We start from the raw sequence: 13,332 nt of genomic DNA on the forward strand, positions 1-13,332 counted from the left end.
GGAGGCAGGTCAGGCTGATGGGGCTTCTCAGGTTACTATACTCCCTCCCTTCCTAGGGTGGTTAGGCCCTCTCCTTCTGTTTCCAAGGCTTCTCCCAGAGGCAGGCCAGGTTTAGCTTCAGTTGGTGTCACCCCTAGTTCTTCAGGAACTGTGCCCAAGAAGCATATGCTTAAAATGGCAGAAGATTTGATTACTTTGATTAGGGTTCTTTGCCCCTCCTGATAAGAGACCTAGGGTGGAGCCTGAGCTAGGGAGTTTTGAGCAGGCTTCGATGTTTCAGAGTCTTCGGCTGAAGACTTGCAGGAGTATTCCCTTATTCTGATTCTGATGTGGATGATTCTACTCCTTCTGCTTCTCCTCCTGAGGATTTTTCTTTTCAGAAACTCTTCATTCCATGAGGGAGCATTTTAAGTGGGAAGGTCAGGACTTCTCTGATTCCAGGAAAAGGCTTAGGGAATTTTTGTTTTTACCCCAGCATAGGCCTTTGGCTATACCTCCTGTTTTGGATGTGGTGGAAGATGTTTTACAGAGGCTTCTCTTAATCCTGATTCTTTGCCTCCTGCTCCTGTTAAACCGGATAGGTATTACAGGGTGCCTGAAGCTCATAAGTATCTTTTTAAGAGTCCTAGGGCAGACCCAGAAACTGTTAGTCAGGGGCCTAAAGGTGTTAAGGCTTCTGTTGTTAAGAATCCGGTTCCTACAGATAAAGAGGCCAGGGCCTTGGATAGATGGGGAAAGAAAGTTTATACTACTTCCACTCTAGCTATGAGGGCTTTGAATTGTCAGTTTCACATGTTGAAATACCAAAACTATCTCCTTTCACAATTGAAGTCTAAGGTTGATGCTCTGGCGGAAGGTATTGATTGTAAAGAGTTACAAGATTTAGTACATGTTTCTGAACAGGTGGGTAAGCATTCTTTGCAATGTGGTTTTGATGCTGTACAGGCCTCGTCTAGGGTGGCTGCCACTGGGTCAGTTCTTCGCAGGCACGCCTGGCTGAGGGATCAGAATTTATCTGACCATGTTAAAACAAGGATTTTAGATGCTCCTTTACAATCTGATGTGTTGTTTGGTTCTCCTGTTGAGGCAGTTTTAAAGAAAATGGAAGACAAGGCTAAGTCTATGCAGACTGTTAAAGATTTTTGCAGGTTCAGCCTCCAAAGTTTAGTAGAAATTGGCCTACTAAGGGGTGGACGTATCCTTCTTATGATTCCCAGTCTAGGGGTAGATCTAGACGTGGTAGGGGCAGAGCTCAGGGCTCTTTCAGGCCTAGAACAGGGAGTTCTCCTGCACAGTCTTCGGGTGAGGGCAGGGGTCAGTCCTTTCGTAAACAGACCCAATGACCTACCTTTTCAGCTGCCAGAGCCTTCTCATCTGGCAGCACCTTTGGGAGGAAGGTTGGCACTTTTCAAAGAAAATTGGGGTTTAATTACCCAAGACAGATGGGTATTGAATATCATACACCACGGTTACAGGTTTTATTTCCATACCTTGCCTTCTTTCAAAGGCATGCCAGACGTTCCTCCTCAACAAAGAATAGAGGCTCACAAGCAAATTTCTCTGTTACTCCAAATAGGGGCCATACAGCCGGTCCCTATGCCAGAAGTGGGCCTAGGATTTTATTCTCGCCTGTTCCTAGTACCAAAGAAAGGGAGCACGTGGAGACCAATTTTGGACTTATCTATCCTCAACACTTATCTGGACATTCCCAAGTTCAAAATGTTGACGTTACAGCAGCTTTTACCTCTGCTGAGCAAAGATCATTGGATGGTAACTTTGGATCTCAAGGAGGCTTATCTTCATGTTCCTATCGACTGAGTTGCAGGAAGTATCTGCGTTTTCGAGCTGGGACTTCTCATTATCAGTTCTCTGCATTGCCCTTTGGCTTATCTACTGCCCAGAGTGTTCACGAACGTTCTGGCTCCAGTGATAGCTTTCCTCAGGTTAAAAGGAATACAGATCTATCCTTATTTGGACGATTGCCTGATTCTGGCTCAAGGAAGGGACGAGCTTCTTCATCATTTGGATTATGTGATAGCAGTGCTAAGATGCCTGGGGTATTCTGTGAACGAAATAAAGTCCAGTCTAGTACCCTCTCAGGACATGTGCTTTCTGGGTGTGAGACTGAATACAGCATCCCAGATGGCCTTTAGACCCCGGACAAACAAAAGAATCTTTCCCTTTACTTTCATCAGTTGTCTCATCAGTCCAGGCTGACTGCAAGGACAGTCCTTCAAGCCTTGGGGTTCATGGCATCTTGTATTCTGGTGCTTCCCAATGCCAAACTGCATATGAGGAAGCTACAATGGTATCTCAAAAATGTATGGACACAGCACTGCCAGGATTTGGACACTGTCATTCAAATAATACCTTGCATTCAAAAGGAATTGTTGTGGTGGGCTCAGGAATGTCACCTAAACAAGGGACTCTCTGTGACCCGGCCAGAGGCGAGTCAGATTCTAACGACAGATGCCGCAGACAAAGCTTGGGGTGCTCATCTGAATGGAAAGTGGATACAAGACAAGTGGCCTGCCAGACTACAACATCTACATATCAACTTGAAAGAGATGTTAGCAGTCCGGTTTGCATTAATAGTTTTCAAGGATTTACTTCTTCCAGGGCAGGTGTTGATTCTAACAGACAACACAACTGTCATGTGGTACATCAACAAGCAAGGCGGAACACATTCTTATCCTCTATGCAGGCAAGCAATGATTTTGTGGGAGACTGCTCTCAGTTTACAGCTAAATCTTCAGGCAAGGTTTCTGCCGGGAGCACAGAACTCCTTAGCAGATGTGTTGAGCAGACAAATTATGGATCCCCACGAGTGGAAATTGGATCCTCATGTATTTCAGAAATTGACAGTGTCATGGGGAACTCCAGACATAGATCTGTTCGCTTCTCCACTAAGCCACCAGCTGCCAAAGTTTTGCACAAAAAGGTTTCATCCCACAGCTTGGAAAGTGGATGCTCTTTCTTTCAATTGGAGCAGTCTTCATGTGTATGCCTTTCCGCCTCTGCCTCTCCTCCCAAAGGTACTACTAAAGGCCAGACAAGACAAGCCAAGGATGATTTTGATAGCTCCAGATTGGCCTCGACAGCATTGGTACCCATTACTGAGAAGCCTGGTACGGAAGCCTCCATGGCCTTTGCCTTCGATTCCACACCTGTTGTCTCAGGAGGACAGTCATTTGCTCAATGTCAAGCTTCACTCTCTGCACCTAACAGCCTGGCATATTCTGTTTTGAACCATAGTGGGCCTCCACTTCCACAGCAAGTTTTGAATGTTATTTTGGAAGCTAGAAGGCCTAGTACAAGGAAAGTGTACGCAGATAAATGGAAGAGATTTTTATTTTGGAGTGCAGCAAAGGATTTTGATGTTTCTGAGCCTAATTTAAGTGTGGCTCTTCAATATCTTACTGAGTTACTGGACAAAGGTTTGTCCTTCTCTTCTATTAAGGTTCATGCTGCAGCAATTTTGGCTCACTATGATTGTGACCCACCATTGTATTCTCATCCTTTGTTCAAGCAATTTCTTAGAGGGGCAAAGAATATAAGACCCCCCACGAAGAGCTCCTACTCCTGCTTGGGATCTCAATTTTGTGTTGGAGAAACTCACTCTACAACCTTTTGAGCCTGCAGCTACTACTGAATTAAAGTTTTTATGATGGAAGACTGCTTTTTTGTTGGCCATTACCTCTGCAAGAAGGGTTTCTGAGTTGCAGGCCCTTATGGCGGTTGAGCCTTTCTTAATTTTCCATAAGGATAGGGTATCTTTACGTACTAATCCTTCCTTTATGCCTAAAGTGGTTTCTAGTGTGGCTTTAAACCAAACTATTCATTTGCCTACTTTTTATGCAAATCCCCAAAATAAAGGGGAAAAGATTTTGCACACTTTAGATGTACACAGGCAGTTGCGATATTATTTGGACAGAACTAAAGGGTTCAGGCAGTCTCAGCAATTATTTGTTTCTTTTGCTTTGAGTTCTCAGGGCAAGCCTGTGTCAAAACAAACTATTTCTAAGTGGATTGGGTTTTGCATTGCTTTCTGTTATTCCCATCATGGCAAGGAGATTCCAGCTGGGATTAGGCCTCATTCCACTAGGGCTACTGCCACTTTGACAGCTTTTTTGAGGGGGGTGGCAACTAAGGATATTTTGGAGGCAGCTACTTGGAGTTCAGTGCATACTTTCTCTAGGCATTATCACCTACCACTTTACTCTAAATCCAGGGCTGGTTTTGCCACTGCTGTTTTGCAGGGCATTTTGGCAGCTCCTGCTTCCTTATAGTTTGGCCATCCTCCCTTATCTCTGCTTTGGGATTCTACCCAAGTGTAAGGACTGCAGCAATGTGAGATGAAGAACATAGTACAGTGTTGTACCTACCATAAATGTAGATGTTCGAAGATCCACATTGCTGCAGTCCAATTTACCCTCCCTCCTTCCCCTCTGTAGTTAGAGGCGGTTGTGTGGGTTGGGTTGTCAATATGATGTGTATTGTATATATTGTACATATTTTTAGTGCTAGGATGGTTGGTTGTTTGTTTGCTGTCTTTTGGTTTTGACCTTTATTTTTAGGGTCTTCTGACATCTGGGGCAAGAAAAGACTGAGGATATGACGTCGGTCATGCGCATTTGTACCCTGACGTCCTGATGTCAGTCAAATGCGCCTTGACCGACGTCAGCCTTATACTTTGATTTTCGGGCCGACCGAGGACAGCGGACTACCCAAGTGTAAGGACTGCAGCAATGTGGATCTTCGAACATCTACATTTATGGTAGGTACAAAACTGTACTTTTTTTTCCTTGGAAGCTGCTGAACTTGGTTTTTCATGTGCTTTGTGCAGTGTGTGGCAGCTATGCCTAGTTGCCATGCCAGTCTGTCTACTTTCTCCTCAAGTTCTTTTCTGCTGTTTATACAGTTTACATTTCTGTACATTGCCTTGAAAAATGTTTTTTGTTCAATCCCAAAATCAGCGAAGTGTTTACCATATTAATTTGCCCACCATGAGCCAACATTTTATATATTATATTTGTTTATTTAACATTTGTTGACCGGGAAAGTCTGTCTAGGACAGAGCCTATTTTCAGCGGAGGCCTGGGGAGAAATGCTCCAGACGCATGTCTTTAGAGTGTGGGAGGAAACCGGAGTACCTGGAGGGAACACATGCGAACGCAGGGAAAACATGCTGACTCTGCACAGAAATCATCCCAGTCAAGAATCGAACTGGAGAACCTTTCGCTGTGAGGTGACAATGTTAACTGCTGCACCACTGCATCGCCTATTTTGTACAATGTATGGGAATGGAGCTGAACTCAAATTATGTTCTTCATATGGATCACAGCTGCAGTAGTTTATATGGGTTATGTCGTGCTATAGATATAACAGCCAGTGGCTTCCACAGCTTTTAGGGCACCTTCCACATGCCCAAACCCTTCGTCAACTCCAGCTGAGTTGACTAAAAGTCAGGTTTGGGCTTCAAGCCCTTCAGAGCTCTCCTGCTCCATGAGAGAGAGCTCCCCAGGCTTTCATAACATTAACTGTCAGTTAACACTATTCTGTTGCTAGGCAAATAAGTTCCCTTCAGGAAAAAAACTTTCACTTTATTTTTGTGAAAGAAAACTTGTTTTTTCTAACTTAAAGGTGTTTTTCAGAAAGAGTTTTTAAACACCTTTTTTGAATTATCCCTTAAGACATAGGCCAAATATGCATTTATATAAAAGAAAACAAACCATGTTAATGTATTCCCAGTTGCAAACATGATACATCACGTATGTATTATTTTGTATAATTATCAATCCAGCATTACATAAATTGATCAATTCCTGCCTTCCCTTAAACTTCACTTCTCCTCCAAAGCATTATTCTGCATGTATTGCTGTCCTTCTGTTCCTGTGTTGCAGTATTCTTAGTGTGGGATTTCCCGCCTCAGGCGACCGAACGTCAGCTCCTATACAAAAGCTTAAGCATGGTTGCTGTAGGGTGCGTGGGACGTCACACATAGGGCCTAAAACCAGGGACCTTAAATATGACGTCTGCACACACACACCTCAGAACGTTTCAGCCACAGATGACATCACATCTATTGCTTCGCTCCTTTACTTGAAGACTTTTAAAAAGCTAAGTACCCCGTTGGGGACTTTTTCCTTCTCTTTTGCTTGAGCTTGGTTAGCTGTAGTTATCATTAGCCGATGTCAGCAGCAGCTTCTTCTTTCGGCTGCTGCTATTAGGGGTCGCCACAGTGGATCATCTGTTTCCATTTCTTCCTGTTTTCTGCATCTTGCTCTGTCACACCAGTCACCTGCATGCCCTCTCTCTCCATATCCATAAACCTTATCTTAGGCCTTCCTCTTTTCCTGTTACCTGGCAGCTTTATCCTTAGCATCTTTTTCCCAATATTCTCTGCATCCTTCCTCAGCACATGTCCAAACCAACGTAATGTTGCTTCTCTGGCTTTGTCTCCAAACCTTCCAACTTGGGCTGACCCTCTAATATACTTATTCCTAATCCTGTCCACCCTCGTCACACCCAGTGCAAATCTTAACATCTTTAACTCTGCCACGTCCAGCTCTGACTCCTGCCTTTTTGTCAGTGCCACTGTCTCCAACCCATATAACATAGCTGGTCTCACTACCCTCTTGTAGACCTTCCCTTTCACTCTTACTGGTACTCGTCTGTCACAAATCACTCCTGACACTCTTTTCCACCCACTCCATTCTGCCTGAACTCTCTTCTTCACCTCTCATCCACACTCACCATTACTCTGAATTGTTGATCCCAAGTATTTAAACTCATCCACCTTTGCCACCTCTACTCCTTCCATCCTCACCATGCCTCTATCCTACCTCTCATTCACACACATATATTCTGTCTTAGTCCTGCTGACCTTCATTTCTCTTCTCTCTAAAGCATATCTTCACCTTTCCAGGGTCGTCTCCACTTGTTCCCCTACTCTCACTACAGATCGCAATGTCATCTGCAAACATCATAGTCCACGGGGATTCCTGTCTGATCTCGTCTGTCTGTCAACCTGTCCATCACCATTGCAAATAAGAAAGGTCTCAGTGCTGATCCTTGATGTAATCCCACCTCCACCTTAAACGCATCCGTCACTCCCACTGCAGACCTCACCACTGTCACACTACCCTCGTACATATCCTGTACCACTCTTACATACTTCTCTGGTACTCCCGACTTCCTCATACAGTACCACAACTCCTCTCTAAACACCTTGTCATATGCTTTCTCTAAGTCCACAAAGATACAGTGCAACTCCTTCTGACCTTCTCTGTACTTCTTCATCAACACTCTCAGAGCAAACATCACATCTGTAGTGCTCTTTCCTGACATGAAACCATACTGCTGTTCACTAATCATCAACTCCCTTCTTAACCTAGCTTCCACTACTCTTTCCCATAACTTCATGTTGTGACTGATCAATTTAATCCCTCTGTAGTTACTACAGCTCTGCACATCACCCTTAATCTTAAAAAATCGGTACCAAAACACTTTTTCTCCATTCCTCAGACATCCTCTCACTTTCCAAGATTTCATTAAACAATCTAGTTAAAAACTCCACTGCCATTTCACCTAAACACCCCCATGCTTCTACAGGTATGTAATCTGGACCAACAGCCTTTCCATTCTTCATCCTCTTCATAGCTATCCTTACTTCCTCCTTGCTAATCCACTGCACTTTATGATTCGCTATCTACACATCATGCAAACTTCTCTCCCTCTCATTATCTTCATTCATCAGCCCCTCAAAGTACTCTTTCCATCTGCTCAACACACTCTCCTCGCTTGTGAGTTTGTTTCCCTCATTATCCTTTATCACCCTTACCTGCTGCACATCTTTACTAGCTCAGTCCCTCTGTCTAGCCAGTTGATACAGGTCCTTTTCTCCCTCCTTAGTATCCAACCTTTCATACAACTCTTCATACGCCTTAGCCTGCGCCACCTCTCTCTTTGCCATGCACCTAATCTCCTTATACTCCTGTCTACTTTTTTCATCTCTCTGACAAATCCCACTTCTTCTTCGCCAACCTCTTTCTCTGTATACTCTCCTGTATTTCCTCATTCCACCACCAGGTCTCTTTGTCCTCCTTCCTCTTTCTTGTTGTCACACCAAGCACCTTTCTAGCCATCTCCCTTGCTAGGTCTGCTGTAGTTACCCAGCTATTAGGTAACTCTTCACTGCCACCCAGTGCCTGTTTTAACTCTTCCCTGAACTCCACCTCACAATTACCCTTTTTCAATTTCCACCATTTGATCCTTGGTGCTGCCCTTACACTCCTCCTCTCCTTGATCACCAATGTCATCCTACAAACCACCATCCTATGCTGCCTAACTACACTTTCCCCTGCCACCACTTTACAGTCTCCAATCTCCTTCAGATTGGCCCTTTTACATAAAATATAATCCACCTGTGTGTGTCTCCCTCCACTCTTGTATGTCACCCTATGCTCCTTCCTCTTGTTAAAATACGTATTCACCACAGCCATGTCCATCCTTTTCGCAAAATCCACTACCATCTGACCTTCTGCATTCCTTTGCTTAACACCATAACTACCCATCACTTCCTCATCCCCTCTGTTCCCTTCACCAACATGGCCATTGAAATCTGCTCCAATCACCACTCTCTCACCCTTGGTTACAGTCATCACCACTTCATCCAACTCACTCCAAAAGTTTTCTTTCTCATCTATCGCACACCCAACTTGTGGAGCATATGCATTAACAACCTTCATCATTACACCATCAATTTCCAGCTTCATAAACATCACTCTATCAGACACTCTTTTCAACTCCAAAACACTCTTAGCATACTGTTCCTTCAGGATAACCTCTAAGCCATTTCTCCTCCCATCCACACCATGATAAAACAATTTGAGCCCGCCTCCGATACACCTTCCATCTGATCTGTTGTACACACAATATACCAACCTTCCTTTTGTCCATCATATCAGCTAGCTCTCTCCCTGTACTAGTCACACTGCCAACATTCAAAGTTCCAAATCTCACTACCACAATCCTAGCCTTTACCTGCCTTCGGGCATGCTTTCCCCCTTTTCTCCTCCTTCGGCCAGCAGTAGCTCAATTTCTGCCCGCTCCCTGTTGGCCAGCAGTACTGGTGGCGGTTGTTGTTAACCCAGGCCTCGACCGATCCAGTATTTATTTCTGTACTTTTGTCCGCATGTATGATTTGGCAACATTTTACGCCGGATGCCCTTCCTGACACAACCCTCCTCATTTATCCGGGCTTGGGACCGGCACAAAGAAATGCACTGGCTTGTGCATCCCCAGTGGCTGGGTTATTAGCCGGTCAGCTAAGAATGGCAAATATTATTGCAGGCGTCAGATACAGCATAAAGATACACACGACCGTTGCGTCTTTTCTCTAGGGAAGGAACACGACCATACAGCTTGTTCCATTTGCCAGTTGTTTGTTCAGAAGACCCTTAATTTATATTTAGAAAACCAAAGACTCAAAAATACTTGAGATCCCAAATTGTCTACTCTGACTGAACCACCGCAGAAAAAGGCCAAGATTTCCAGGCCTATTTCTGTTGCCTCTCGCCATTGGATGTCCCGCCAGCTTCTGATTTAAGGGCTGAGGTACGTCCGATAGAACCATTTACTTAGACGTCTCCCACCGAGGAAGCGTTTCAGAAGTAACTGCCTGCGCATCCACAAAGACAGCACAGATGTCTGTCCCTACTGATGTCGAGGGGGGAACCAGATACGGTTGGACAACGGACCAAGAAGCCATTACCTGATGCCCAGGCTCCAGAACCCAGGCCTTCGCCCAGACCTTCGCCTTCTAAACAAAAACAAAAAAACTAAACACCTGACTCCTACCCCTGAAGGAGTCCCAGACTAGCAGTCATTTACCAATTCCTTGATGCAGGCTTTTATGGTTCTTAGGCCCACAGCCTCTTCCTTTTCCACTATTCCAGTTCTTAGTCCTAGGCCTGCTTCTGCTACTTCTCTCCCCTTGCCTACTGCCCAAGAAAAAGAGGATGATTTAGCACCCTATTACTCATCGTCTGATGACTCTGTTTCTTATGCCTCACAAATTGTCTCCCCTCTGGAATACTATTCCCCAGATGAGGAATCCTTTGAAGGGGACTCCCCACCAGAGGATATCACCTTTGGGGAAAACAATTACAAAAATGAAAGATTACTTCAAATAGGACACTACCCAGATGACTGACACCCAGAGGAGGTATTTTGAACTCTTTCAAGTGTCTTCTCCCTCCCTTTCAGCCATCCAACCTGTCTTACCTTCCTATCTGGATGCTTTCACCTCTGCATCCAAGAATCCAGACTCACAGCCACCTGCTCCTAAGAGAGAGAACAGGTTCTACAAAGTGCTTGATGATCAGAAATTCTTGGTAAAGCCCCCCCTTGGAAGACCCTGCAATAATTGATGTCTCCCCTGACAAGCAATCTAGACCGATTCCTTCAACATCTCTTCTGCCCACTGTTAAGGATAGCAAAAGCATGGACAGGATTGGGAAAGAAGTGTACACCTTCTCCATCCTGGCATTCAGAGCGATCAGTTACCAAACTCACATGATAAAATGTGCCTTGGACCTTGCTTTACAAGCCTTCACTCTCTTGGTTACCAACACTGACTGCCCTGCCAAAGCTTGACATAGCATCTAAACTGTCCCTGACTTCTCAGGTAACCAGACATTCCATTATGTGCATTTATGATGCCGCAAAGTCCTCCGCTAGGTCAGCAGCTTCTGCTTCAGTTCTCTGCAGATACTCTTGGCTTTACCTCCAACCACTCGCAGAGGATTTCAAGTCGAAAATTCTAGATGCCTAATTAGACCATAACCTCTTGTTTGGCAAACAATCTGCAGAAAAAAAGTAAGGAGCTTCAGAACATCAAGCATTTGCTTGTCTCCCATTTCTAAATACAACAGGAATTATCCTGCAAAGACTTCTTTTGTTAGGAGAACCCAATCCCTTCCTCTGCCACCCCCACCTCTATCAGGCATAGGAGAGGAACCAGGAGACAAACCTACTCCAGACCAGTTACCTCTCAACCTTCTCCAAGACTGCCTTTTCAGGATAGAAGTGGACCCAACAATGTGTGACTGCTTTGCTCATCTACATTTGTCAGCCCGCTACCCCCACTGCTTCCCCTTTCGGAAAACAATCGCATCTAGACCTTCTAAGATTAGGTACAGTAGAACCTGTCCTTCCAGGGCAGGAAGGAAAAGGATTTTACTCAAGACTTTTTTTGGTCCCCAAAAAAGGTTGGCCTTGGAGACCAGTACTGGATTTATCTTTTGTAAATGGGTTCCTAAAAGTCCCATCATTCAGGATGCTATCTCTTCATACTCTTCTCCCTTTAATACCAGCCCAGGCCTTCATGGCCACTCTAGATCTAAAGGAGGCTTATCTCCTTATTCTCATAAAACTCTCCAATAGGAAATTCTTAAGTTTTACTGGACCCTGCTCTCATTTTCAGTTTACAGCCTTGCCCTTTGGTTTGTCTACTGCATCCAGGGTATTTACAAAATGCCTAGCCCCAGCCATTGTTTACTGCAGGACCAAAGGTGTCCATATGTATCCATACCTAGACAACATTCTCCTAGCAGAAGTAGAAGACCTCTTCCAAAATTGTCTCAGGTTCACCACTTCCCTACTACAAAACTTGGGTTTTACCCTCAACCTGCACAAATCTTCCTTAATCCTGCAGCAAGACAACATTTTTCTAGGCTGCAGGATCAGGAGAGACCTTATGCAGGCTTTTCTCTCCCAGGACAAAGTCCTGTCACTCTCCAGTCACTTCCAAAACCTATTACTAGTCCCTCAGATGTCTGCAAAACAATTCTTGCAACTCCTGGGGTTGATGGCAGCCACCATCCCTATGCTTCCCCTAGCCAGAATGCACATGCGAAAGTTCCAATAGTATCTGAAAAATGTGTGGTCACAACACCGGCACCCCCCTGCCTGAAAACATAACTAAGGTGGTGGATTCAAGAAATACTTCACAATCTGGGACTTCCCCTTCAAGTCCCCTCCCCAGCCCAACTTATGCATACAGATGCATCAGACCTAGGGTGGGGGGCCACCTTCAAAGGTTTCAGGGTCCAGGAGGCATGGAATCCTACCCTTCAAAAGAAGCATATCAGTGTAAAGGAAATGACTGCAGTTCTTCTGTGCTTGGAGGCATTCCTTCCTGTCCTCCAACTGGGCCTTCAGATATTCACAGACAACACCACAGTAATATGGTATCTCAACAAACAAGGAGGGACCAGAGCTTACCTGCTATGCCAGATAACTTTACAAATTTGGAACCTCGCCTCCAGGCATAACTTAACCCTGCAAACTTCATATGTCCCCTCACAAACAAGTGGATATTCTCAGCAGAACATCCTCTCTTCAGCACGACTGGATGTTGAACAGGGAGACCTTTTTAGACATTGTCCACCGGTGGAGCACACCTCTTGTGGATCTGTCTCCCCCCCCCCCCCCAGATCAGACAATTGAACAAATTCTGCACCAAAGATCACTCTCCACTTGTCCGGAGCGTGGATGCCTTCAGCATTCCATGGAAGGGACTGTTTCTGTACGCTTTTCCTCCCTTCTCACTAATCCAAAAGGTCCTACTGAAAATCAGGAAGGAAAAAACAAAAATATTGCTGGTGACTCCCTACTGGCGAAGGCAGCACTGGTTCCCACTAAGTCTCTCATTAGTCAAGGGCAATCACCACAAGTTACCCATAAGGTGGACCTACTCACACAACAATAGGGAACGCTAATTCACCCACACCTACAGATGTTAGGCTTAACACACTGGGTGAAAAACTTCTAATCCCTTTCAGACATCACTACTCAGAGGACGTGCTTACACTCCTGAGGGAGTCCAGGAAACCTGCTACTAGGAAATCATACTTATCAAAGTGGGAGAGATTCTCCAAATTGTGTCTATATAAGAACAGGGATCCCGACCAGGCAAGACCCATCCCTAGTCCTTGTCTGTGTGTTTGAACTCATTAAGGATGGCCTTTCCTACTCTTCAGTGAAAGTCCACCTTTCCACCATTTCAGCTTGTCTACCTCTAGATCCCCCTTTGCTATCCAGGCTGGATGTAAAACTTTTCCTGAGAGGGGTCTTACACATCAGACCACCTAGAAAACCCATCCCACCACCCTGTGACCTACACTTCATTCTGGAAAAACTAACACTGGCTCCATTTGAGCCAGCTAGCACTGCTGCATTCCAAATGTGTACATGGAAGACTGTGCTGCTGGTGGCCATTACTTCCGCTAGGAGAGTGTCAGAGTTACAGGTCCCATTAGCGTGACC

The 13,332-nt window shown here is 45.0% G+C and overlaps 1 protein-coding gene across 11 annotated transcripts in view; it reads left to right on the forward strand.

Moving 5' to 3' along the window:
• The window catches only part of R3HDM1 (R3H domain containing 1), a 2,579,330-nt gene that overhangs the window by 1,623,689 nt on the left and 942,309 nt on the right, over window positions 1–13,332 (forward strand). The window lies entirely within an intron of this gene.

Source organism: Protopterus annectens, chromosome 6.part0, assembly GCF_019279795.1.
Source record: "Protopterus annectens isolate FY-2018-M chromosome 6.part0, PAN1.0, whole genome shotgun sequence".
NCBI lineage: Eukaryota > Metazoa > Chordata > Ceratodontiformes > Protopteridae > Protopterus > Protopterus annectens.